The sequence below is a fragment of the Schistocerca piceifrons genome, chromosome 6, assembly GCF_021461385.2.
Source record: "Schistocerca piceifrons isolate TAMUIC-IGC-003096 chromosome 6, iqSchPice1.1, whole genome shotgun sequence".
NCBI lineage: Eukaryota > Metazoa > Arthropoda > Insecta > Orthoptera > Acrididae > Schistocerca > Schistocerca piceifrons.
The window spans coordinates 510,967,402-510,991,762 of record NC_060143.1 but is presented as its reverse complement, the minus strand read 5'-3'; the positions used below and the strand labels follow the sequence as shown (position 1 = coordinate 510,991,762).

Here is a 24,361-nt window from a genome sequence, read left to right as displayed (position 1 = left end):
ATTGCCGAGGCTCTCCATCTTTTGGAATAGCACCTTAGCATTGAACGTAAATGGGGGATCCAGCCTGAAACCCAGGGGCAGGTATTTATACAAATGAAATGACACGGTTTCGGAGACTTTACTGGTCTCTTACAGATATGACTTTATGGATATAGACTGAAGCGGTGAGTGCTTAGCAGGAGACCCGCGTTGGATTCCCGGCTGTGGTTCAAATTGTCACTCGCCACTTCAGTCTAGATACATAAAATATGATACTAATTTCCCGCGTTACTGAGGTGCATAATTTTAAATCTTTTCACCACTTCCAAAGATCATCAACATTTGACTAGAGGCATATATAGCTTTTTCCGACGGTATTTCATTACAGATAAAGCAGCATCTGCGGAAGTCTAAGGTCCATGGGGCATGCCACTTCTACATCTGTCGATGACTTTCCACCCTACATCCAAAGAAGTCATGTATCCAAATTTCGTTTGATTCTCCAAAAAAACGTTATTTCGTTCATGAACGTTGGTATGGCACCGAGCTAAATGTTGTTTGGGAGACACGAGACACTGCAAAATGATTCAAATGGCTCTGAGCACTATGGGACTTAACATCGGAGGTCATCAGTCCCCTAGAACTTAGAACTACTTAAACCTAACTAACCTAAGGACATCACACCCATCCAAGCCCGAGGCAGGATTCGAACCTGCGACCGTAGCAGTCGCGCGGTTCCGGACTGAAGCGCCTAGAACCGCTCGGCCACAGCGGCCGGCACGAGACATTGTCTCCATGCATCCACTGCACTCCCTCGATACATGGCATTTAGGACGTCGTTTGTGCGATTGGGAACTAGACAATGCGAGTCTCGCCGGTTGGAGTCACTAGCGGTCTAGGTGGTGTACCCGTCTTGGGGAAAGCTTACAGAGGGTCGGGGAAGTCCCTGGAATGGCCGCCTGTTTGCTCGGCCTTATATACTGTGCGGCACATTACCGAGGCACGCGTGAAGAATGTGGGTAAACACGGCGCGCTGCGCTATCTCTTAACGTGCACCCCACATAATTCCCGGCGACGCGACGGGCCGCGCTTACTTCTGCCCCGGGCGGGGCAGCGCGGCGTCGCTCGTTCGCGATATAACACGCCGTCTCTTCCCCGCGCGGCGTAAAAACTGAAATAATACCTGAACGGCCCAGGCGATTCCGCGTCGGAGTGGCCCGCGCAGATGAGCAGTAAATAACATAATAAAAGCCCACGGTAACGGCTCCTGTACGTGTGTATGCTCTGGAGTCGTAAAACTTTATCTGTATCGTCCACAATCTCCAGTCCGCCTTGAGGGGAAACGACTCCGCTCCGCCGTCCGCTACCAGTCGCCTATTGCTCCAAGGAGTGCAGAATCTTCTCCACCGTCCCGTAAGCACGGTACCTGTTGTGCTGAAGCTTCAACGACACTAGTGAAATAAACTATAGAAACAAAACCGGATAGTGAAACGTCCCCTTTGAACAATTTATATATGGCTGTGCTTAACCTGACACACAATATTTTGTTAGCGCAACGCAATCTGACTCAAAATTCCCTACAAAAGAATGGCCCTGACTAACATTAAACTATACCTTTCACAAATCACTTACCTCACAAAAATCTTCGCTGCTCAAGCTACTGCAATACAGCGAGCGCCACTACTGCCAGCTAAATAAAAGATTCAAACTATGGAAGGCACTAACTACTGATAGGGATAGTTAGCAAATGAAAGATATTAATAGAGAACAAACAATAATGTATTTACCTTGATATCATCATATATAAATATAGCAGTTCATGACAAATTTCAAAACTCCGCCATCTCTCTCCCCACATCCACCACTGCTGGCGGCTCACCTCCAACTGCGCAACGCTACGCGCTGTTCACAGCCAGCTGCCTAACACTACAATGGCGAGTATTACAACAATGCAAAGCAGCCACAGACTGCACACAGCACAGCCAGTGATTTTCATATTGAGCGCTACGTAACGTTGCCAATAAGAAAACATAAACAGCCTACTTACATAGAGAAAACATAAACAGCCTACTTACAATAGATAAAACAGTGTAAAATTTTCTCTTTACATGGGTCCTTTCTGCTATCGAAGAGACGAAGAATGCATTGAGGAGCAGATGCAATTCGCTGGAAATGACAGGTTCAAAACGTACATTACGAGTTGTTCCATTTAAAACAAAATTTGCGTTTAAAGAGTATTCCATGTCTTCCGTGCGAACTGTGGGTCGCAGAAACGACGAATCTCAAGTGTCTGCAGTAAATCCTTAGAATCACAGTCATCCTTAACGTAGAGGTTCAAAACTCGCGTTGTAGACGATCTCATTGCCTGTAAATATATAAATTGATGAATGTGTAATGCGGTTCAAGATTATAGTAGACCGGGACTCGAATGTGAATATCTAGCAGGACATTGTGGCCGAGCGGTTCTAGGCGCTTCACTCTGGAACCGCGCGCCCGCTACGGTCGCAGGTTCCAATCCTGCCTCGGGCATGGATGTGTGTGTTGTTCTTAGGTTAGTTAGGTTTAAGTAATTCTAAGTTCTAGGGGACTGATAACCTCAGATGTTAAGTCCCATAGTGCTCAGTCATTTGAACCATTTTGTGGATATCTTGCTTTCGGGCCCTAACCATTAGGCTATCTGTGCACACCTCCAAGACCGACGTAACTTTTCATTTTCAGCTATGTTTCAACCTATAATTCTAAATTACTGAGGTCTTCAAGCGTCTGCGATTTTTCATGTGGAACAGGGAACCTTTAATCTAATTTTAACAGCTGCTGTAAGCTGAAATACAGTACAAGCTGTAACCGTTTTCGTTAACTTTTTCACCAAAAGGTGCAGACCAGGTGCTCAATGCTGCAAAGGTCCAAACTGTCGAGACAACGCAATTTCTTTCCCCACCACGTAAACAACACAGTTGAACCCAAAGAACGCCGATTTCGTTGTCATCATCATACAAAGCTCTTTCAGAGCTACTGACCGGTAAGTAAAAATATATTGTTGAAAGTAGAAAGAAAATATCAAGCGCATCAGTATCTAAGGTGTTAACGAAAAGTTAGGCTTATGAACCATGTGGGAAAACACACCTTTGGCTGCTGTCAACTTGTTCAATACCTTACTTCAAAGTCTTGGACAGCTTATGAAATATGAAGAGCGTCCTTAATGCGCTAGGCACATTGTAATCCTTCTTAAAGGAAGTAAAAACCTTACAAATGGAATATGTTTGGAAAATTTAAAAAGAAATCAGAAAGAACAATGCTTGTATATAAAATGCATATTTGAACCATCAGCTGTTTCCAAAATTCTACCGTTTTCGGTCTTGGACCGTCTTCACGGATGAAGGGTTAAAATGGTTTAAGCCGTCATACTGCATTAGTCATTACTTAAAATAAAATGGTTCAAATGGCTCTGAGCACTATGGGACTCAACTGCTGAGGTCATAAGTCCCCTAGAACTTAGAACTACTTAAACCTAACTAACCTAAGGACAACACACACATCCATGCCCGAGGCAGGATTCGAACCTGCGACCGTAGCGGTCGCCCGGTTCCAGACTGTAGCGCCAGAACCGCTCGGCCACCAGCGGCCGGCACTTAAAATAAGTAGTGTATGCCATTAATGTAAATATATGACGGAGGACTTTAAAAGCAAACATCCAAATACTAAATGTATACAGAGCAGTACTGCTCTGTATGCATATAAATATATTTGTATATAAATGTATGACATAGGACTTTAAAATCAAAACATCCCAATACTAAATGTATGCAGAGCAGTAGTCCATGGCATGCACAACACATTTTAAGTAATGACTATTGCAGTATGGTGGCTTATGCTATTTTAACCCTTCATCCGTGAAGATGGTCAAAGACCGAAACCGGTAAAATTTGGGATTAACATAAGAACAGCTGATGGTTCAAATATGCATTTTATACATTATTTAACAGCTGTTGGCAGTCACTTTCCAAAATTGTTTAAAACAATGTGCTGGGTTCTAGGCACATATATACAGGGATGTATATTGCATTTCCATACCGTAGGGTCGTATTCAACTGGAAAATTTCTTTCTTACACAAGATGCTTACATTTATAACCGTCTCCTTAACCACAAAAATTTCCACTTTAAACTGATCCTACGGTAGAAACTGCAATCGTGGTGCCTGGGAATAAACCTAACAGTCGGAGAACATATGTATAAAAATGGTACTTGTTACAGTGTACATACGTCGTTGAGGGTATTAAATACGTAGATCAGAACGGGAAGACGTTTAGATGAATGCAAGATACCGGGTGATCAAAAAGTCAGTAAAATTTGAAAACAATAAATCACGGAATAATGTAGATCGAGAGGTACAAATTGACACACATGCTTGGAATGACATGGGGTTTTATTAGAACCAAAAAAAAAAAAAAAAAATACAAAAGTTCAAAAAATGTCCGACAGATGGCGCTTCATCTGATCAGAATAGCAATAATTAGCATAACAAAAGTAAGGCAAAGCAAAGATGATGTTCTTTAGAGGAAATGCTCTATATGTCCACCAACATTCCTCAACAATAGCTGTAGTCGAGGAATAATGTTGTGAACAGCACTGTAAAGCATGTCCGGAGTTATGGTGAGGTATTGGCGTCGAATGTTGTCTTTCAGCATCCTTAGAGATGTCGGTCGATCACGGTCACGCGTCTAGCAATATGGGGTGGAGCACCTGGTTCTAATAAAACCCCACGTCATTCCAAGCATGTATGTCAATTTTTACCTCTCTATCTACGTTATTCCGTGGTTTATTAAGTTTTTGTAAATTTATACTGACTTTTTGATCACCCGGTAAATCAAATACAATAATTATGGCCTTTTTATTGTAGTGATTCAGTTTTCATGTTTTTAAGGACAATGTGTTTACCTAATTTGTTAGTTTCATTTACGACCACCAGTTGCAATTTCGAATGTAGAGTCATACTAAAAGAGAAAATTTGAAGCTTAAGCACTTGTGAGAATGCTCGAATATTTATGATGTGTGCTTAAGAGTGAAATTGGACACTGGAAAATAACTACAGTCGTACGGATTAGAAATAAATCTGTTACTCAGCAGCGAAACTGCAGTCCTTAAAAAAGAAAAGAAAGGCCTGTTCTCATGTGTACGCGATCTGCTTGATGTCCGGCAAACACTCCTTGGAGCCTGTAAACCAGAGGGCAGCAGAAAGGGCTTTACGGTAAATCTTTTGCCGAGTCGCTTGTGTAGTCGCGGGCGCACGCGAGCCTTCGCGAGCAGGCTGTCAAAGAGCGCGCGGTGCGAGAAACCGCACGGTTTTTGCAGGTCGCTTTGCCGCGCGCCGCAGCCGCGGTTTCGGGTGCGCACTAGGGCCGCCTTTGTCGCGCCCTCCGCTCCGCCACTGCCACCGACAGCCGGGAAAAACACGCGCGGCCAACACAAACAGCGCTGGCAGCCGCACTTCAAACGCGAGCGCGACAGTCTTCGGCGGGCGAGCGGCCGACTGCGGAAGATCTGGTGACTCGCCGGTCAAAGACGGACCGCGAGGCGGCCAGCGTCCGTCTGTCTGTGTTCTCGATACGCGTCACCGGCCGCCACCCTGGCGAGAGCTCTAATGGCGTTAGCGCCAGCAGGCTTCGTCCGAGCCCGCAACGTTTCAGCTGCTCCTTCGCAGAAGACTGTGCTCGTTTCTGGCAGAAAGGATATGAGATGGAAAACAAAGCTTTGTTCTCTCGTAATCCCGCCGAGTGTATAGGCAGCCCACTTCACCTGCAAAGTTCTTTTTTCTTCTGCAGTCATCTGAATTCAAGCTGTAGCCGCCGACATACATGAAGCGATTGTCGAATTCTGCGGAGGAGAAACTGCAAGTGTGTAGGGAAGACTGGATAAGCCGCATGCAGTCCTATGAGTACTGCAAGGACGCTTAGAAAATGTAACAGACCTACTACGCTTGTCCGTCCTCTTTTAGAATACTGCTGCGCGGTGTGGGATCCTTACCAGGTAGGACTGACGGAGTACATTGGAAAAGTTCAAAGAAAACCAGCACGTTTTGTATTATCGCGAAATATGGGAGAGTGTCACAGAAATGACACAGGAGTTGGGCTGGAAATCATTTAAAGAAAGGCGTTTTACGTTGCGACGGAATCTTCTCACGAAATTCCAATCACCAACTTTCTCCTCCGAAAGCGAAAATATTTTGTTGACACCAATCTACATAGGGCGGAACGATCACCACGATAAAATAAAGGAAATCAGAGCTCATACGGAAAGATATATCTGTTCATTCTTTCCGCGCGCTATACGAGATTGGGATAAAACAGAATTGTGAAGGTGGTTCGATGAACCCTCTGCCAGGCACTTAAATGTGATTTGCGGAGTATCCATGTAGATGTATGTGGTGTCACCGCCAGACACCACACTTGCTAGGTGGTAGCTTTTAAATCGGCCGCGGTCCGGTAGTAACGTCAGACCCGCGTGTCGCCACTGTCAGTGATTGCAGACCGAGCGCCGCCACACGGCAGGTCTAGAGAGACTTCCTAGCACTCGCCCCAGTTGTACAGCCGACTTTGCTAGCGATGGTTCACTGACAAATTACGCTCTCATTTGCCGAGACAATAGTTAGCATAGCCTTCAGCTACGTCATTTGCTACGACCTAGCAAGGCGCCATTATCAATTGCTATTTATCTTGTGATGCATGTACCGTCAGACCGATGTTCACCAATTATGGATTAAAGTTAAGTATTCCAGAAGCTACGTACCTATTTTGCTAGTCTCTATTCCTTTAACTGTTCCGGACCTCACACCAGCCTGCGTGAGCTTAAACGCGTGCCTTTCGGCTTCCTCTCATAGTGGCTTGGCTGTCTTGCCAAGTCACAACAATGTACATGTAGACGAAGAGAAACACGATAGAACATCGATCAAACGGACCAGCGATTTAAGATCTTGTACATCGATAAACTGTCATCGGGTCGAGGGCGTCCGTGCATTGATTCGTACAGACGGTCGGTTTGAGGTGAAAAGCTACCGACGGACACCGGCGTGAGATTGTGGTGCGCAGTTTTAGCGGACACGATTTTAGAAAGCTCGTCATTTCAGCCGTAATGGATTGTTGAAATACGGGTGGAAAATGATCTATTTTCCGGCACAGACACAACAGTTTCAACACAATGGCATGTCCCTTATCATCTGAAGATGGCCAGTAACTGCCGTTACGGTAATTTCCTACTGAAATTAAGATTGTGCCAGAAAATGAAATATTTTCAAAAGTAAATGATTGATTGAAAATTTCAGCTGCCGACAGGACCTCGATGGGGACAGCTGGAAATTTGTGCCCCGACCGGGACTCGAACCCGGGATCTCCAGCTTACATGGCAGACGCTCTATCCATCTGAGCCACCGAGGACACAGATGAATAGCGTGCCTGCAGGGACTTATCCCCTGCACGCCTCCCGCAAGACCGACATTCTCAACTTTCCACTATCTACATATGTAATGTTCCTAATACATAGCTGCCCATCCACTAAGGTGGCGATTCCCGTAAGAGTTCGGGCAACCTGTGCGCATTCGCACAGACGAAGGTCAATGGCCCGGTAGCCACTTAACTATATATATATCTATATATATTTAACTTATTTAACTATATATATATATATATATATATATATATATATTTAACTATATATCGTTAAATATATATAGTTAAATGACTATCCGGTCATTGACCTTCGTCTGTGCGATTGCGCACGGGTCTTACGGGAATCGTTACCTTAGTACGCGCGAGAAATGAGTGGATCTATTAGGAACATTAGATATGTAGATTGTGGACAGCTGGGAATGTGGGTCTCACGGGAGGCGTGCAAGCGATAAGTCCCTGCAGTCGCGCTATTCATCTGTGTCCTCGGTGGCTCCGATGGATAGAGTGTCTGCCGTGTAAGCAGGAGATCCCGGGTTCGAGTCCCGGTCGGGACACACAATTTCAGCTGTCCCCATGGAGGTATATCAACAACACCTGTCGGCAGCTGAGGGTTTCAATTAATTATCGTTTATTCTAGAGAAGCTGCACGGTCATCAATGGTATTTGTTCTTTCGAGAACAGTTACTATCTTTATAAATTTTCAAAACTAATTTCGTACGAACCGTGCCTTTGCAAACTCTCTCCTTCTATTCTTGGCGGACGAAAAGATGCGGTCGCCCAAGGTGAAAATGCAAATAGGAATCAAAACGTCCTGAAAAATATCGTGAAAGGAAGGTCACACAGTACGTTGAAAAAGGCTCCTGTCACCCAAACTATGAGTCAGTTGAACGAACACTAAGATGCTCCGAATTATGTGGATAAGCATTATGTAGAAGAGTCTGTGTTAAGGGGCCCCATGGCAAACAGAAAGGAAGCAAAGTGTTTTAACACCTCGGCGGGAAGCTATTAACAGCAAGGGATCAGAACTCTAAGATACGAGTACTTTGCTCTTTTAAGAACGGTTAACATGGTCCAAGCTGGCTCAGTCTTTTGCTCTTTAGCCAACCCGTGTAACTTGCTGTACACCAATACAGGTAAGGCATTTACAGAAGTAGCTGTATTTTTCGCTTGCACGTAGTTTGCCGCACGGGATTAGCTGAGCGGTCTAGGGCGCTGCAGTCACGGACTGTGCGGCTGGTCCCGGCGGAGGTTCGAGTCCTCCCTCGGGCATGGGTGTGTGCGTTTGTCCTTAGGATAATTTAGGTTAAGTAGTGTGTAAGATTAGGGACTGATGACCTTAGTAGTTAAGTCCTATAAGATTTCACACACATTTTTGCACATAGTTTCATCCAAAAATAGTAAAAGAGTGAAACATTTGGAACAAAATATCAGGTATTTGCTAAGTTCAGTACCAGTATGCAGCTTTACCTCCTCTATCATATGGTTGAAATTGCACTACTCTATTTGAGGACCATCTGAAATTTAACGCAATACCGAGCGCTGTTTTTCCATTTTTTGATTGTCCAGATTGTAATGTAAATAAGCAGTCCGCTTTTCAGGTTGTTACAAAATGTAATGGTTTTTTCCATATCTTAATATAAAATAAAATTATAACTTATGAATCACACAAGATATTGTTACTGTGGAAAACACTCTCCTGGTGTTTTAAACGGTTTAAGAAAGGTGGTCCCCGTTAGTGAGACCCGCTGTATACTTGCGCAACATTTTTGGAGTATTGGTTAGGCCTCAAGCACTGTCCTCGTGTAGCCGAGGTACGGCGGAAAGTCGCGAAGTGTGCTGGACGCTACCAAACACAGCAGTCGCTGCCGAGTCGCGACGCGTTAAGACGGTGTGTTCTTTGCGCAGATCCCGTGCGCACACGCGCCTGTTTGCCGGCAACTTAACTGTCGTCAGGGCAGGCAGCGCGGCCTGCAATTGCCGGCAAATATTTGTGCCGCGGCGCTGTTTTCGCAGCGGTTGCGCCAGGATTAGGCCAACACCTCCGCGGCTGATAATTTAAGGAGAGTAATTAGACCGGCGGACAGATAGCGATCTCGGTCCCTCTGGCGGGAATTTATGGCGCCGGGTATGCGAGGGACGCTAGACGTGTGTTATATAGGTGCCACGTCCGCCATAAATAGCGGTCTAAATGAATAACTGCCGCATCGCCGAATTACAGTAATTACCCAGCGGTTCACACTCTGGATCTCGTGGTAACGACGACGGAAACGCTCTTCGACAGTGAGCGGATGGACAGAATAAATACAGCGAGCTGGAGGTGGAGAATACTGGGGAGGTAGGAACAGAGAGGAAATTTGTGGCGGGCACTGGAAGATCCGCTATGAATCGTCGGGCTGTCGAGCAGCAGCTAGGATGAGCTGGCAGTGGACAGGAGCAGCACGATGCGAAAAGATGGACTGAGGTACTTTACAAGAATGGCTTCCTGCTATATAAAACCTCCTGTTCCTAACTGCAAATCTCTTCTACTATTTGCGCGCTGCGTTACGAGAATAATTACGATCATTTGTTCCATCCTTTCTATCGGGCATGAAACCTGCCTGACTGGTAACTAGCCTGAAATGAATTTTATATTCTGTAGAATATAATGTAGTTTGGCTGTAGATATTTTTACCATAGAGCTGTTAATGCCTAACTTAGGGAAAGCTTATTGCAAATAATGATTGCAAGGAAATTCGAAATGGTTATCAAAGACTGTAGTTCTCTTGGCTGACCACAAGTATCCTCAATATAAAACAACCAGACGACTATTTTAGTGATCCTCGTAATAACAACATTAATGGCGGAGACGTTGCTCTAGTTTGTATTCATACGTTCGTCTAAATTAATCCGCCTATTACCGTATGGTATTGGCGCTAAATATTTGCAACATCTTACTATAGAATACAGTCTTCATGTACTCACCATCAGACTTACGGTACAGTCAGCAACGGGATTATGCTCTCGCTTAAAATGGGACGCTTGTCTATTTATCGTGAATTGGATAAATTACGTCAGTACCTATTATTTAGAGTATTCATGAAAAACTTGTCTTGTGAAGATTTTGTTCACACTCTCCCCTTCATTTTCTTTCTTCAAGCACTAGGTTGCGTAGCGTGTAACGTCGTTACGTCTTCATTATGGTAGCGGTTTTTCCATTTTTTTTTTTTTGTCGGTTCTGTGTTCTTTGTAACCCTTGACTGATATATACATACAGGGCTATTACAAATGATTGAAGCGATTTCATAAATTGACTGTAGCTCCATTCATTGACATATGGTCACGACACACTACAGATACGCAGAAAAACTCATAAAGTTTTGTTCGGCTGAAGCCGCACTTGAGGCTTCTGCCGTCGAGCGCTCGAGAGCGGAGTGAGACAACATGGCGACAGGAGCCGAGAAAGCGTATGTCGTGCTTGAAATGCACTCACATCAGTCAGGCATAACTCTGCAACGACACTTCAGGACGAAGTTCAACAAAGATCCACCAACTGCTAACTCCATTCGGCGATGGTATGCGCAGTTTAAAGCTTCTGGATGCCTCTGTAAGGGGAAATCAACGGGCCGGCCTGCAGTGAGCGAAGAAACGGTTGAACGCGTGCGGGCAAGTTTCACACGTAGCCCGCGGAAAATTGGCTCATGCCACAACTGGAGACCGACAGCGCCGACTTCATCTTTCAACAGGATGGTGCTCCACCGCACTTTCATCATGATGTTTGGCATTTCTTAAACAGGAGATTGGAAAACCGATGGATCGGTCGTGATGGAGATCATGATCAGCAATTCATGTCATGGCCTCCACGCTCTCCCGACTTAAACCCATGCGATTTCTTTCTGTGGGGTTATGTGAAAGATTCAGTGTTTAAACCTCCTCTACCAAGAAACGTGCCAGAACTGCGAGCTCGCATCAACGATGCTTTCGAACTCATTGATGGGGACATGCTGCGCCGAGTGTGGGAGGAACTTGATTATCGGCTTGATGTCTGCCGAATCACTAAAGGGGCACATATCGAACATTTGTGAATGCTTAAAAAGCTTTTTGAGTTTTTGTACGTGTGTGCAAAGCATTTTGAAAATATCTCAAATAATAAAGTTATTGTAGAGCTGTGAAATCGCTTCAATCATTTGTAATAACCCTGTATATGTGCACCGTTCCATTCGAGTGACTAATCTATTTTATTCTTCAGTGTCATATATACTGAAGCGCCAGAGAAACTGGTATAGGCATGCGTATTCAAATACTGAGAAATGTAACCAGGCAGAATACGGCGCTGCGGTCTCCAACGCCTATATAAGACAACAAGTGTCTGGCGCAGTTGTTAGATCGGTTACTACTGCTACAATGGCAGGTTATCAAGATTGAAGTGAGTTTGAACGCGGTGTTGGCTCATGAGCGATGGGACACAGCAGCTCCGAGGTAGTGATGAAGTGTGGATTTTTCCTTACGACCATTTCACGAGTGTACCGTGAATATCAGGAATCCGGTAAAACATCAAATCTCCGACATCGATGCGGCCGGAAAAAGATCCTGCGGAACGGTACCAACGACAACTGAAAAGAATCTTAAACATGACAGAAGTCCAACCCTTCCACAAATTGATGCAGATTTCTATGCTGGGCCATCAACAAGTGTCAGAGCTCGAACCATTCAACGAAACATCATTGATATGGGCTTTCACAGCCGAAGGCCCCCTCTATAGCCATGATGACTGCACTACACAAAGCTTTACGCCTCGTCTGGGCCCATCAACAGTGACAATGAACTGTTGATGACAGGAAACGAGTTGCCTGGTCGGACAAGTCCCGTTTCAAATTGTATCGAGCGGATGGATGCGTACGGGTATGGAGACAACCTCATGAATCCATGGACCCTGCATGTCAGCGGGGGACTGTTCAAGCTGGTGGAGGCTCTGTAACGGTGTGGGGCGTGTGCAGTTGGAGTAATACCGGACCACTGATACGTCTAGATACGGCTCTGACAGGTGACACGTACGTAAGCATCCTGTCTGATCACCTGTGTCCATTCATGCAACCATTCCGAAGGACTTGAGCAATTACAGCAGGACAATGCGATACCTCAAACGTCCAGAATTGCTACAGAGTGGCTCCAGTAACACTCTTCTGAGTTTGAACACTTCCTCTGGGCAGCACACTCCCCAGACATGAACATTATTGAGCATATCTGGGATGCCTTGCAACGTGCTGTTCGGGAGGGATCTCCACCTCCTCGTAGTATTACGGATTTATGGACAGCCATGTAGTATTCATGGCGTCGGTTCCTTCCAGCACTATTTCAGACATTAGTCGAGTCCATGCCACGTCATGTTGTGACACTTCTGCGTGCTCGCGGGGGTCCTACACGGTATTAGGCAGGTGTACCAGTTTCTTTGGCTCTTCAGTGTATAATCTCTCCTACTTTATTTTCAAATTTCATCCCCTTTCTATTCTGCCTTTTCTTAGAAACGTCATTTCTGTTTGCCACAACTGTTTTCCTCCCTCAATCGCTAGACTTCAAACCCCTGTTCCTTACAGTAGATAAGGAATAGCCATGATTTTGAAATACTTCGCGCCTGTTATTTTTACATTTTAAATTTCCGAAGAAATGTGTAACTAACTTGATCGAATCTCTTTATTTTATTTCAATGGACAACTTCCTCTAGAAGGCTCAAATGGCTCTGAGCACTATGGGAATTAACTTGTAAGATCATCAGTCCCCTAGAACTTAAAACTACTTAAATCTACCTAACCTAAGGACATCACGCACACCCATGCCCGAGGCAGGATTCGAACCTGCGACCGTAGCGGTCGCGCGGTTCCAGATTGTAGCGCCTAGAACCGCTCGGCCACCCTGGTCGGCCTTCCTCAACAAGAAATAAGGTATACCGTAAGAATCGTTTTCAGGTAATGATTAGAAACACAGCGGATTCCAGTCCTACAAATGCTATGGGTTTAATGCTAAGATAGTGAACTGTACGTCTCAACTGGGGATTACTGTATGTCAAGAAAGTATCGGTTGAAAGGACACATTCTGAAGTATCAAAAAATGGTTCAAATGGCTCTGAGCACTATGGGACTTAACTTCTGAGGTCATCAGTCCCCTAGAACATAGAACTACTCAAACCTAACTAACCTAAGGACATCACACACATCCATGCCCGAGGCAGGATTCGAACCTGCGACCGTAGCGGTCGCGCAGTTCCAGACTGTAGCGCCTAGAACCGCTCAGCCACTCCGGCCGGCTGAAGTATCAAGGAATAGTCAATTTGGCAATGGTGTGAAGTTGGGGTGGGGGAGTGGGGGTTAAAAGTTGTGGAGTGACACCAAGGCTTGACAACGGTAAGAAGCAGAGATGACGAGGCTGGCGTGGAGGAGTTGCATCCAACCAGTCGTTGCACTGAAGACCACAACGACAACTCTGTGTTACCGCTCATTATCACATGGCCATCCACAAAAGTATTTATTACCTGTTTTGTATTACGTTACTAGTGTGTATATTCCTAATCTACACCTTCCATTGCCGTAACACGTCGTTTGCAGGAGAACTTCTTACGTCTCTCTTTTTCTGTTGAAAACATACACGACGGCTGTTACGGTCGATAGGATGGATCCGCACCTTCACCGACACTGCGAGGCACACTTAAACATGATCGTAGACGTCCCGAGGGGCAGCGGCCGCCGCTGTGTCCCAGACGCGTCCTCCAGTCGCAGAGCGCCATCTGAGAGCGGGGCTGAGCTGTTTAGTGCCGCCACGGGTTTACAGGTTTACGACCGCTCCAGTATTTAACGTTATATTAGAGGCGGGCAGGTCCCCGGTGCGAGGGTGGGCCGTCTTTATGGCTCCGCTTCCCCCCGTGTCGCCGAGACTTCCCGGCCTTCAACTCGGCGCCCGCTTCGCCGCAACAACAGAAACACGTCGTCAATCTGCGCGGAGGACCGGTAAGCACCTGCCGTTATACCGCACAATAGTCACTGCCGCCGCCGGAGGCAGTCTTTCGCCTGCGCGGGAATACGAAAAAAAAAAGTTCAAATGTGTGTGAAATCTTATGGGACGTAACTGCTAAGGTCATCAGTCCCTAAGCTTACACACTACATAACCTAAATTATCCTAAGAACAAACACACACACCGATGCCCGAGGGAGCACTCGAACCTCCGCCGGGACCAACCGCACAGTCCATGACTGCAGCGCCTAAGACGGCTCGGCTAATCCCACGGGGCTAGGAATACGAAAAAGATTTATCAGATTTTCATTAATGTGTCCATGAGAAACATACGCGATTTTGCTGAATGGTTTGTGAACTGCAGGACACGATGCCACAGAGAATAAGGAGCAAAGAAAGCAGAAATGCATTCCAATGGAGGTACATCCACAGTGTGGTGTCACCGCCAGGTGGTAGCCTTTAAATCGGCCACGGTCCCTTAGTATACGTCGGACCCGCGTGTCGCCACTATCAGTGATTGCAGACCGAGCGCCGCCACACGGCAGGTCTAGTCTAGAGAGAGTCCCTAGCATTCGCCCCAGTTGGACAGCCGACTTTGCTAGCGATGGTTCACTGACTACATGCGCTCTTATTTGCAGAGGGCACAGTTTAGTATAGCCTTCAGCTACGTCATTTGCTACGACCTAGCAAGGCGCCATATTCAGTTACTATAATCTGAACAGATAATATTGTGAATCATGTACCGTCAAGAACGACGTTCATCATTAATGGATTAAAGTTAAGTAACAAACTAATTACGTCCGCTTTCTGAATTCTAATTCCTTGTCATGTTCCAGACCTCACGTCAGTACAGCCCTTCCCTCCTCACGCCAGCCTGCGTGAGCTAAAACGCGTGCATTTCGGCCCCCACTAGTAACACGGTGTTGGCTCTTCTGCCAACACAACGCACAGAAAGGTAGAGATAACATATTTTTGTCAGTGACCCCGGTATCAGCTCCAGGCAGGTGGCCCGAAAGCGTGGGATATGCCAGATGCCCGAGGGGAACATACATCACAATTGCCACTATCAGCATCACTTACAACGCATACAGGCCGCTGTGGCCGAGCGGTTCAAGGCGCTTCAGTCCGGAACCGCGCTGCTGCTACGGTCGCAGGCTCGAATCCTGCTTCGCGAATGGATGCATGTGATGTCCTTATGTTAGTTAGGCTTAAGTAGTCCTAAGTCTACGGGACTGATGACCTCAGATGTTAAGTCCCATAGTGCTCAGAGCCATTTGAACTATTTGAAGCTTATCACCTACGGACTTGCATCTGCGACTACGATTTTAGAGCTGGTTTGTTGCACAGACGACTATCGCTGTTGGGATTTCTGTCATTCATCTTGCTCACAGATGAGGCTATTGTTAAGAGGGGCGGTATAGTCAACGTCCGCAGCACCCACCGGTGGGCTACGGAGAATCCACTAGATATGATGGAAACGAACCATCAAAACCAATACAGGCTCAATGTGTGTGTGTGTGTGTGTGTGTGTGTGTGTGTGTGTGTGTGTGTGTGTGTGTGTGTGTGTGTGGACGGGGGGGGGGGGGAGTGAGTGTGTGGGTGGGGGGGGGGGGTTGCACTGGCGCCTTGCGGGACAGTCATCGTTCCAGCGCTTCTGACAGACGAGTCATTTCTGCATATCCTGCGAGTGAACCTTTTTCCCTCTGCTGGAAGACGTGCCTTTGGTGGTACGAAGGCTGATGTGGCCATTGCATGACGGTGCTCCATCTCGCTGTCCTCTTGAGTGAGGAGCTAAAACACTAGTACAGGCAGAACATTTCCATTTCACGGTGTTTTCATGTGTGCTTTCAATCATTGAAATCTACATTGTCCAGGATATTTTATCTTCGCCTTCATGTGGGTGTAACTACCTTTGAAGGCATGTCTGGCCATATGTTTATTTGACTTTTTTTGCTCCTTTTTCCTCTTCTGAGCAATAGTTTCCCGCAATCTGTCGCAAGTTACAAAAATCACCCTGTAGTCTCACACTTGCTAACTCGGTCATACATAAGCGAGCCCGTCTCCAATCAGGTGCACTTTAAGTGACTTAACTCACCTTGTGATCGATTTGGGAATATTGCAACTGCAGAAAATAAGATAATCTGAGATAATGTGTTACAGAAGGCTGCTGAGAGTTAAGCGGACTCACAAGACAAGCAATGAGGAGGTTTGCCTCGGAATCGACGAGAAAGAAAGACATGTGAAACACTCGCTGGAAGAAGGGACATGATCATAAGACATTTGTTAAAACATCACAGATTAATTTCCGCTGGACTAGAGAGACCTAGAGTTCAAAAATTGTAGAGGAAGACAGAGATCACAAGATATACAAGAAATTATTCGGACGTTGAGCATCTGTGTTACTCTGAGGTGAAGAGATCGCTAGAGGAGATGAAGTCGTGCCGGGTCGTATCAAACCATTAAGAAAATTAATGCCCTAAACAAATAAAATTTTTGTTTAAAAAAAAGCCAAGTTACATCCTCAGAAGACATCTTCTGAGAGAGAGCATTAGAGAAACCAAAGCATGTGCTATATAATGTCAGTCGAACGAGCGAGCAAAGTTCTACCAGAGAGGTTACAATATTCCGTTGTTTGTACTAGAAGTCGTGGTGTCTTATTTCGCTGATATATTTTTTCAACTCACGTTCTCTAAGTATGATCCTCCTGTTTCTCATTTCGCTGATGTAACGTCGATTTGTTTGAAATCTATGGTCACAGCAGGGTGGTTCTATAATATTCACATCTCGGTCACATTAGAAATTAACTCTCATAAATTAAAGTGCAGCTGTGTGTAAAGGAGCCTGTTGAGGTATGAAGAACGAGCGAAATGTTACAAGCACGATCGTTCTACACAAACGTTTCGCAGTTACTGTAATACATTATTTCATCAAATGACACGTTTGTTCTTATCCCCTCCTGCCAGTAACTGAAAGGCTGTTATCTGAATTTTTGTCTCCTTGCGTAGGTTTCCTAAGGATTTCGACGAGATCGACTGCGAAAAGTGCTGTACATTAGCCCAGAAAACACACGCTGTGTCGTGCACCACGTATCATACGAGGTGGGTCTAAACATTTCGCGATTTGTTCAGATCGCGCCTTCGCAATTTGGCCAGTTCGTACCAGCCGAACTGCTTGATGAACTGGAAGCAATAGGGCGACAAGCATGACACAAGATGCATCTTTTCTGCAAGTCGGCATCATGACAGGTGAAACCAGCTCGATGTGGAGTAGAATAGGTGAGCACGGTCGCCGTCGGACGCTGTCTATATTTCAACGGACAATGTACACCGTAGATGCCTCGATCGGTCGCAGAAGAGAGCTTTCGGCGGTTTCCAAAAGGACGTATATATGAATTTATTCAGTGACACCATTCACTTCTTAGCCCTAGTTTATATTGTGAATTGGCATGTTCATAAAAGTGCGGACCCAGAAACCCGGTACGGTGTACAGAATAACAGTTACTCGCCGCAGCAGCTGCAATCCGCGAGTAACCGTCTTGAGCAGGTGGGCTGCCGTGAACTTTGCACCGCGATCTCCCCTCGATCTGCGCAGCTATTTACGCCGCCTCGCATCTGCAGTCGCCCCCGCGAACCTTTTTACGCTGCGGCGTGCCTCAAAAAGCTTCTGATACGAGACTGGCGAAGCACCGGCGCGAGGAGCCGCCGCAGAGCACAATGCGCAGGCGGCGCGAAGCGGAGATCACGGCGGGGAGCTGGCGGTGGCCCACTGCGAATGGCCTCTGCAAGGCCGCAGCGCGGCCGGGCGTTCCACCACTCAGGCGGACGGTGACAGGCGCTGGTCCCACCTCTACACATTGTTGTACCGAGCTGGACAGACTGCAGAAAGAACAGAAGCACAACATCATATTACCATACCTAACGTGGTGTATATACCGTATAGGATGAATATCAACAAAAGCAAAACGTGGATGATGCAATGCAGTCAAAGTAAATCAGGCGATGCTGAGGGAATTAGATGAGGAAATGAGACAGTTAAAGTAGTAAATGAGTTTTGCTATTCGGGAAGCAGAAAACTGATGATGGTCGAGATAGAGAGGTTATAAAATGTAGACTGGCAATGGGAAGGAAAGCATTTCTGAAGAAGAGAAATTTGTTAACATCGAGTATAGATTCAAGTGTCAGGAAGTAGTTTTTGAAAGTATTTGTATGGAAGCGAAACATGGACGATAAATAGTTTAGACAAGAAGAGAAAAAAAAATGTTCAAATGTGTCTGAAATCTTATGGGACTTAACTGCCAAGGTCATCAGTCCCTAAGCTTACACACTACTTAACCCAAATTATCCTAAGGACAAACACACACACCCATACCCGAGGGAGGATTCGAACCTCCGCCGGGACCAGCCGCGCAATCCATGACTGCAGCGCCTAAGACCGCTCGGCTAATCCCGCGCGGCGACAAGAAGAGAACAGAAGCTTACGAAATGTGGTGCTACAGAAGAAAGCTAAAGATTAGATGGGTAGATCAATGAGGAGAGGTACTGAACAAAATTGGGGAGGAGAGAAATTTGTGGCACAACTTGACTAGAAGAAGGGATCGGTTGGTAGGACATGTTCTGAGGCAAAAAAATGGTTCAAATGGCTCTGAGCACTATGGGACGTAACATTTGATGTCATCAGTCCCCTAGACTTAGAACTACTTAAACCTAGCTAACCTAAGGACATCACACACATCCATGCCCGAGGCAGGATTCGAACCTGCGACCGTAGCAGTCGCGCGGTTCCGGAATGAAGCGCCTAGAACCGCTCGGCCATCATGACTTGCAATAACGCTGTCGTTTACGGGAAAGCGCTGTAGGAGGATGTATGACGACTTATACAGGATTTCCATTTAGGCTCAGTATGACGAAAATGGCAGTTTGCTCTAGATGTACACGAATTAAAATGCAGATGAGTAGGAAAAACAATCCAGTAATGTTCTAATATGTTATTAGTGGTGCGCTGTTAGAAACAGTAACGTCGATTTTGTGTCGTAACTTTCAGGATTCTCTACGCTTCGTATGATTTGAGCCGCAAACATTTCGGACAGCGAGCCGTTGTTAAGGCACACAGAGAGTGGCACAATATGAATACGCCACATCTGCTCCAATATTCTCAAGATCACATGTAACATCCCTCGTCAGATACCGTACATTCGTTTGGTAGGCCGATATACAAGCCATTCCGACAGAAAACGAAAAAAAAAAAAACCACCCACACACATACACACACACATACACACACACACACACACACACACACGCACAGATTTAGCAAAAGAGTCCGCTGCTTGAATCTGTACGTGCACACTGCCAACTAGTTGCAGTGTTCATTAAAAAATTACAAAATATCAGGTTGAACACATTACCAGGTGTGCAGACGCATGCGTACATTATCTGAAAATGCTTTAGACCGTGTCCGGAACATCAGCCTGCACTTTTGAAGGTGATCTATATAATTTGACAAATATCAGGTAGCATGCGCGGTACTTGGAGGAACAGCAATATTTTAGGAACAACTTTTGTTGAACTACTTTTTCTTTGCTAAATTAAATAATTTTATACACAATTTTACAACGCTGTATCGAACTTCAATTCTTGAACGTATGATTTCACACTGATTTAATATCTTAATTTCTAGTTTTAATAAAATAGACAGAGATTCAAAATTTATTTAGGTGACAGTCTACAGCATGAATATATTTTAGAAAATGCGTGTTAACTTTGCTGTTTTGAATTTTGCGCTTCTACACTCCTGGAAATGGAAAAAAGAACACATTGACACCGGTGTGTCAGACCCACCATACTTGCTCCGGACACTGCGAGAGGGCTGTACAAGCAATGATCACACGCACGGCACAGCGGACACACCAGGAACCGCGATGTTGGCCGTCGAATGGCGCTAGCTGCGCAGCATTTGTGCACCGCCGCCGTCAGTGTCAGCCAGTTTGCCGTGGCATACGGAGCTCCATCGCAGTCTTTAACACTGGTAGCATGCCGCGACAGCGTGGACGTGAACCGTATGTGCAGTTGACGGACTTTGAGCGAGGGCGTATAGTGGGCATGCGGGAGGCCGGGTGGACGTACCGCCGAATTGCTCAACACGTGGGGCGTGAGGTCTCCACAGTACATCGATGTTGTCGCCAGTGGTCGGCGGAAGGTGCACGTGCCCGTCGACCTGGGACCGGACCGCAGCGACGCACGGATGCACGCCAAGACCGTAGGATCCTATGCAGTGCCGTAGGGGACCGCACCGCCACTTCCCAGCAAATTAGGGACACTGTTGCTCCTGGGGTATCGGCGAGGACCATTCGCAACCGTCTCCATGAAGCTGGGCTACGGACCCGCACACCGTTAGGCCGTCTTCCGCTCACGCCCCAACACCGTGCAGCCCGCCTCCAGTGGTGTCGCGACAGGCGTGAATGGAGGGACGAATGGAGACGTGTCGTCTTCAGCGATGAGAGTCGCTTCTGCCTTGGTGCCAATGATGGTCGTATGCGTGTTTGGCGCCGTGCAGGTGAGCGCCACAATCAGGACTGCATACGACCGAGGCACACAGGGCCAACACCCGGCATCATGGTGTGGGGAGCGATCTCCTACACTGGCCGTACACCACTGGTGATCGTCGGGGGGACACTGAATAGTGCACGGTACATCCAAACCGTCATCGAACCCATCGTTCTACCATTCCTAGACCGGCAAGGGAACTTGCTGTTCCAACAGGACAATGCACGTCCGCATGTATCCCGTGCCACCCAACGTGCTCTAGAGGGTGTAAGTCAACTACCCTGGCCAGCAAGATCTCCGGATCTGTCCCCCATTGAGCATGTTTGGGACTGGATGAAGCGTCGTCTCACGCGGTCTGCACGTCCAGTACGAACGCTGGTCCAACTGAGGCGCCAGGTGGAAATGGCATGGCAAGCCGTTCCACAGGACTACATCCAGCATCTCTACGATCGTCTCCATGGGAGAATAGCAGCCTGCATTGCTGCGAAAGGTGGATATACACTGTACTAGTGCCGACATTGTGCATGCTCTGTTGCCTGTGTCTATGTGCCTGTGGTTCTATCAGTGTGATCATGTGATGTATCTGACCCCAGGAATATGTCAATGAAGTTTCCCCTTCCTGGGACAATGAATTCACGGTGTTCTTATTTCAATTTCCAGGAGTGTATTTCGACCAACATCCAGGGAAAAGCAAAGACCATACTACTTTTACTCTCTTTTACTCTGCGTCTAACTGGAGTGAGTAACAGTATCTCAATGATAATTGTTGATGTGTACCATAATATGCCATGTAGTATGGAATTCGTCTGTAGCAAGCTATATGAAATGTGAAAGTATGATTTCTGCTTTTTCCTGGATGATGATTGAAAATCGGAACCGGTCGGAATAAAAGTGTGAAATTCAGCACAACAAAATTAACATGGATTTCCTAAAATTTGATGAAACAATCAGTCATGACAGCAAAGAGATGTTTTGTTTATGGTGACAGGTTTCAGCCTTGAGAGACCATCCTCAGACCATAGGCGATCACCATCGGTGACCCGCATAGACGCTGAGCAGAGCAGTAGTACATCCCAGAACGCCAGTCGTCAGCTGACTGATTGTTTTATTAAAATTACAGATAGCTGTTTTTTCCATGTATGTTACCATAAATTTCTAGTGTTAGAAATATAAATGTCTTTTTATACAATGTCTGTGTACCTCATGTTAAAATTATATGTATGTGTGTGTACTAACATTCCCTACCTGTGCCATATCATGCACTCTAACGTTCCCTTTCATAGCTCCTGGGTCTGGTAAACATGCCAAACATCTACCAGCCCAGTCTTTCATTTCATAAACCGTCCTTCCTATCCTGATTGTTTAACACCCTTGCAGACACATAACCATTTAAATATTCAATGCACCGCCGCCCGTAAAAAAGTAAAAAAAATGTACCTCATTTTTTAGAAGCTTCGGTGAAAAATACCGAGCAGATTCACAGTTTCATTTGCTGGATAATTCGAACATCGAATATCATATGAATTATCAGTGACTGAACGCATTAGTGGCTCAACGTCAGAAACGCTCGCTAATGGGATATACGACTTTCGCTGGAGCATACGCAATGTTTCCAGTGGACAACATCAGTTCCAGGTGCTCTGTGCCTGGCGCACACAACCATAAATAGAAACGTGACCTTATTAGTACGACTGTAGGAGTAGGATGTACCCACACATCTTAATCGTGTGTTATGATACTGGTTGATTGACGTTCTTTTCTTTTCCTGCATTTCACTCATCACATTCATTATTTTAACGCCTCTTGGTGCGACAAAAATTACGATTCCAAGGAACAGAGATATGCTTGTGGCTTTTGAGCTTAAAATAAATGTTTCTGATGAACTGCGGAGGTGTTCTGTTACTTGAGTCAGTATCACCGCGAATTTCAGGCTTAAAATTACTGTCGTAAGAGGCATATTTTGTCTTATCCGTACCGAAAATTGCGATCTACAGGGCGCGACATGATTCTCGGGAAAACGTGTGCCACATTCAGTCATAAAAATAGCGTCTTGTTTTGTTTAATGCTGTGCGATTCACTTCGAAAATTAGTGGCTAATTTTCAGGTTTTGTTTACAATTTTATCAGGTCTCCACATTTTTTCCTCGAATATTTGTTTGTCTGCTCTGAAAGGCGACGTAGATTTTTAGCTAAACTTAGCTTGTTTTCGTATCGGGCAAAGGACACGGCCAAGAAGCCGACGTAGAGGCATGTTGTAATTGTAAGAATCAGGAAAGAGATCAATAATTAAAACTATAACTTTTCCATACTTTTAGGAAAAGGTAACTGAACTTTTATGTCCAAATTACGAGAATAAAGAGACTATCAAAATGACTTTTCGGCTGCCTCCGTAGGTGAATGGCTAGAATTTGTGGATGATATGCGAAGGACCCACGTTCGATTCTCGGTGCTGTCAGGGATTTTGCCTGGGTGGGAGGAATTGAATGGTGTGCCCTGAACCTCTTGATAGCGACTGAGGATCTACTTGAGTGCAAATTACTGGAAAGTCAACAACGGCAGGGAGAGCGGTTTGCTGACCACACGCCTCTTGATTCCGCATCAGAACGACGCCGTTGGCATTGGATGATGACATGGCGGTCAGTCGGTCCCGACTACTTCGTCTGGAGCAGAACGCGGAGCTGTGCTTGCAAAAGATTTTTCGATCTTTTGGTAGAGGTCTGCATTACGTGCAGTATGAATAGGCGCTACGTACGACATACTACAGGACAGAACTAAATTCTAAATTGAATTGAAAATAATCGATTTATGAGATAAACCAAGCATAATATCAACTGAAATGTGGGAAGTAGAGCTTAGAAAGAACAGCGGGTAGATGAGGCTTTGGGAGATGGAAAAAAGAAAAGCATGTGGTAATCATGGTAGCGCTCCTCAGTTAGGTACAATGATTTTTTAAAACAAAAAAAGCCCTGGAAATGACTACATAACGTTCTAAATGCAGTGTGCAGAGTTAAAAACGTATTTTTTGAATGGTAACTAAAAAAAAAACTCCACAGGCCAAGATCTCTAAAAAGCGTTTTATTGGAGGACCGGTTTCGACAGAGCTATGCTGAGATCATCGGATCTTATGCAACATAAAATCCAATTATGGCAGCATAGCTCGGGATCTTATGCAACGTAAGAGCCAATGATGACAGCATAGCTCTGTCGAAACGGTCATCCAATAAAATGCTTTTCAGCGTTCTTGGCCTATGAAGCTTTCTTCACTTACCGTAAACTGCAGATCGCCTCCAGACTGACCATGTCAGAAATATCTTCTTCTTCTTCTTCTTCTTCTTCTTGATATACGGCCTCTGCAGGACCACGGGTAGCCCCTTCGTGGACTGCATTTTCCTCCTCTTCTACCAGAACCTCTTCGTTCTTTCT

At 45.7% G+C, this 24,361-nt stretch overlaps 1 protein-coding gene and 1 non-coding gene across 2 annotated transcripts in view; one reads left to right on the top strand and one right to left on the bottom strand.

Annotated features, from left to right (window-relative positions):
* LOC124802982 (dachshund homolog 1) overlaps positions 1–24,361 on the top strand; it is a 969,696-nt gene that overhangs the window by 376,331 nt on the left and 569,004 nt on the right. The gene's annotated exons all lie outside the window — the stretch shown is intronic.
* Positions 7,334–7,407, bottom strand: Trnat-ugu. Its single transcript has one exon. It is a non-coding gene; the product is annotated as a tRNA-Thr (tRNA).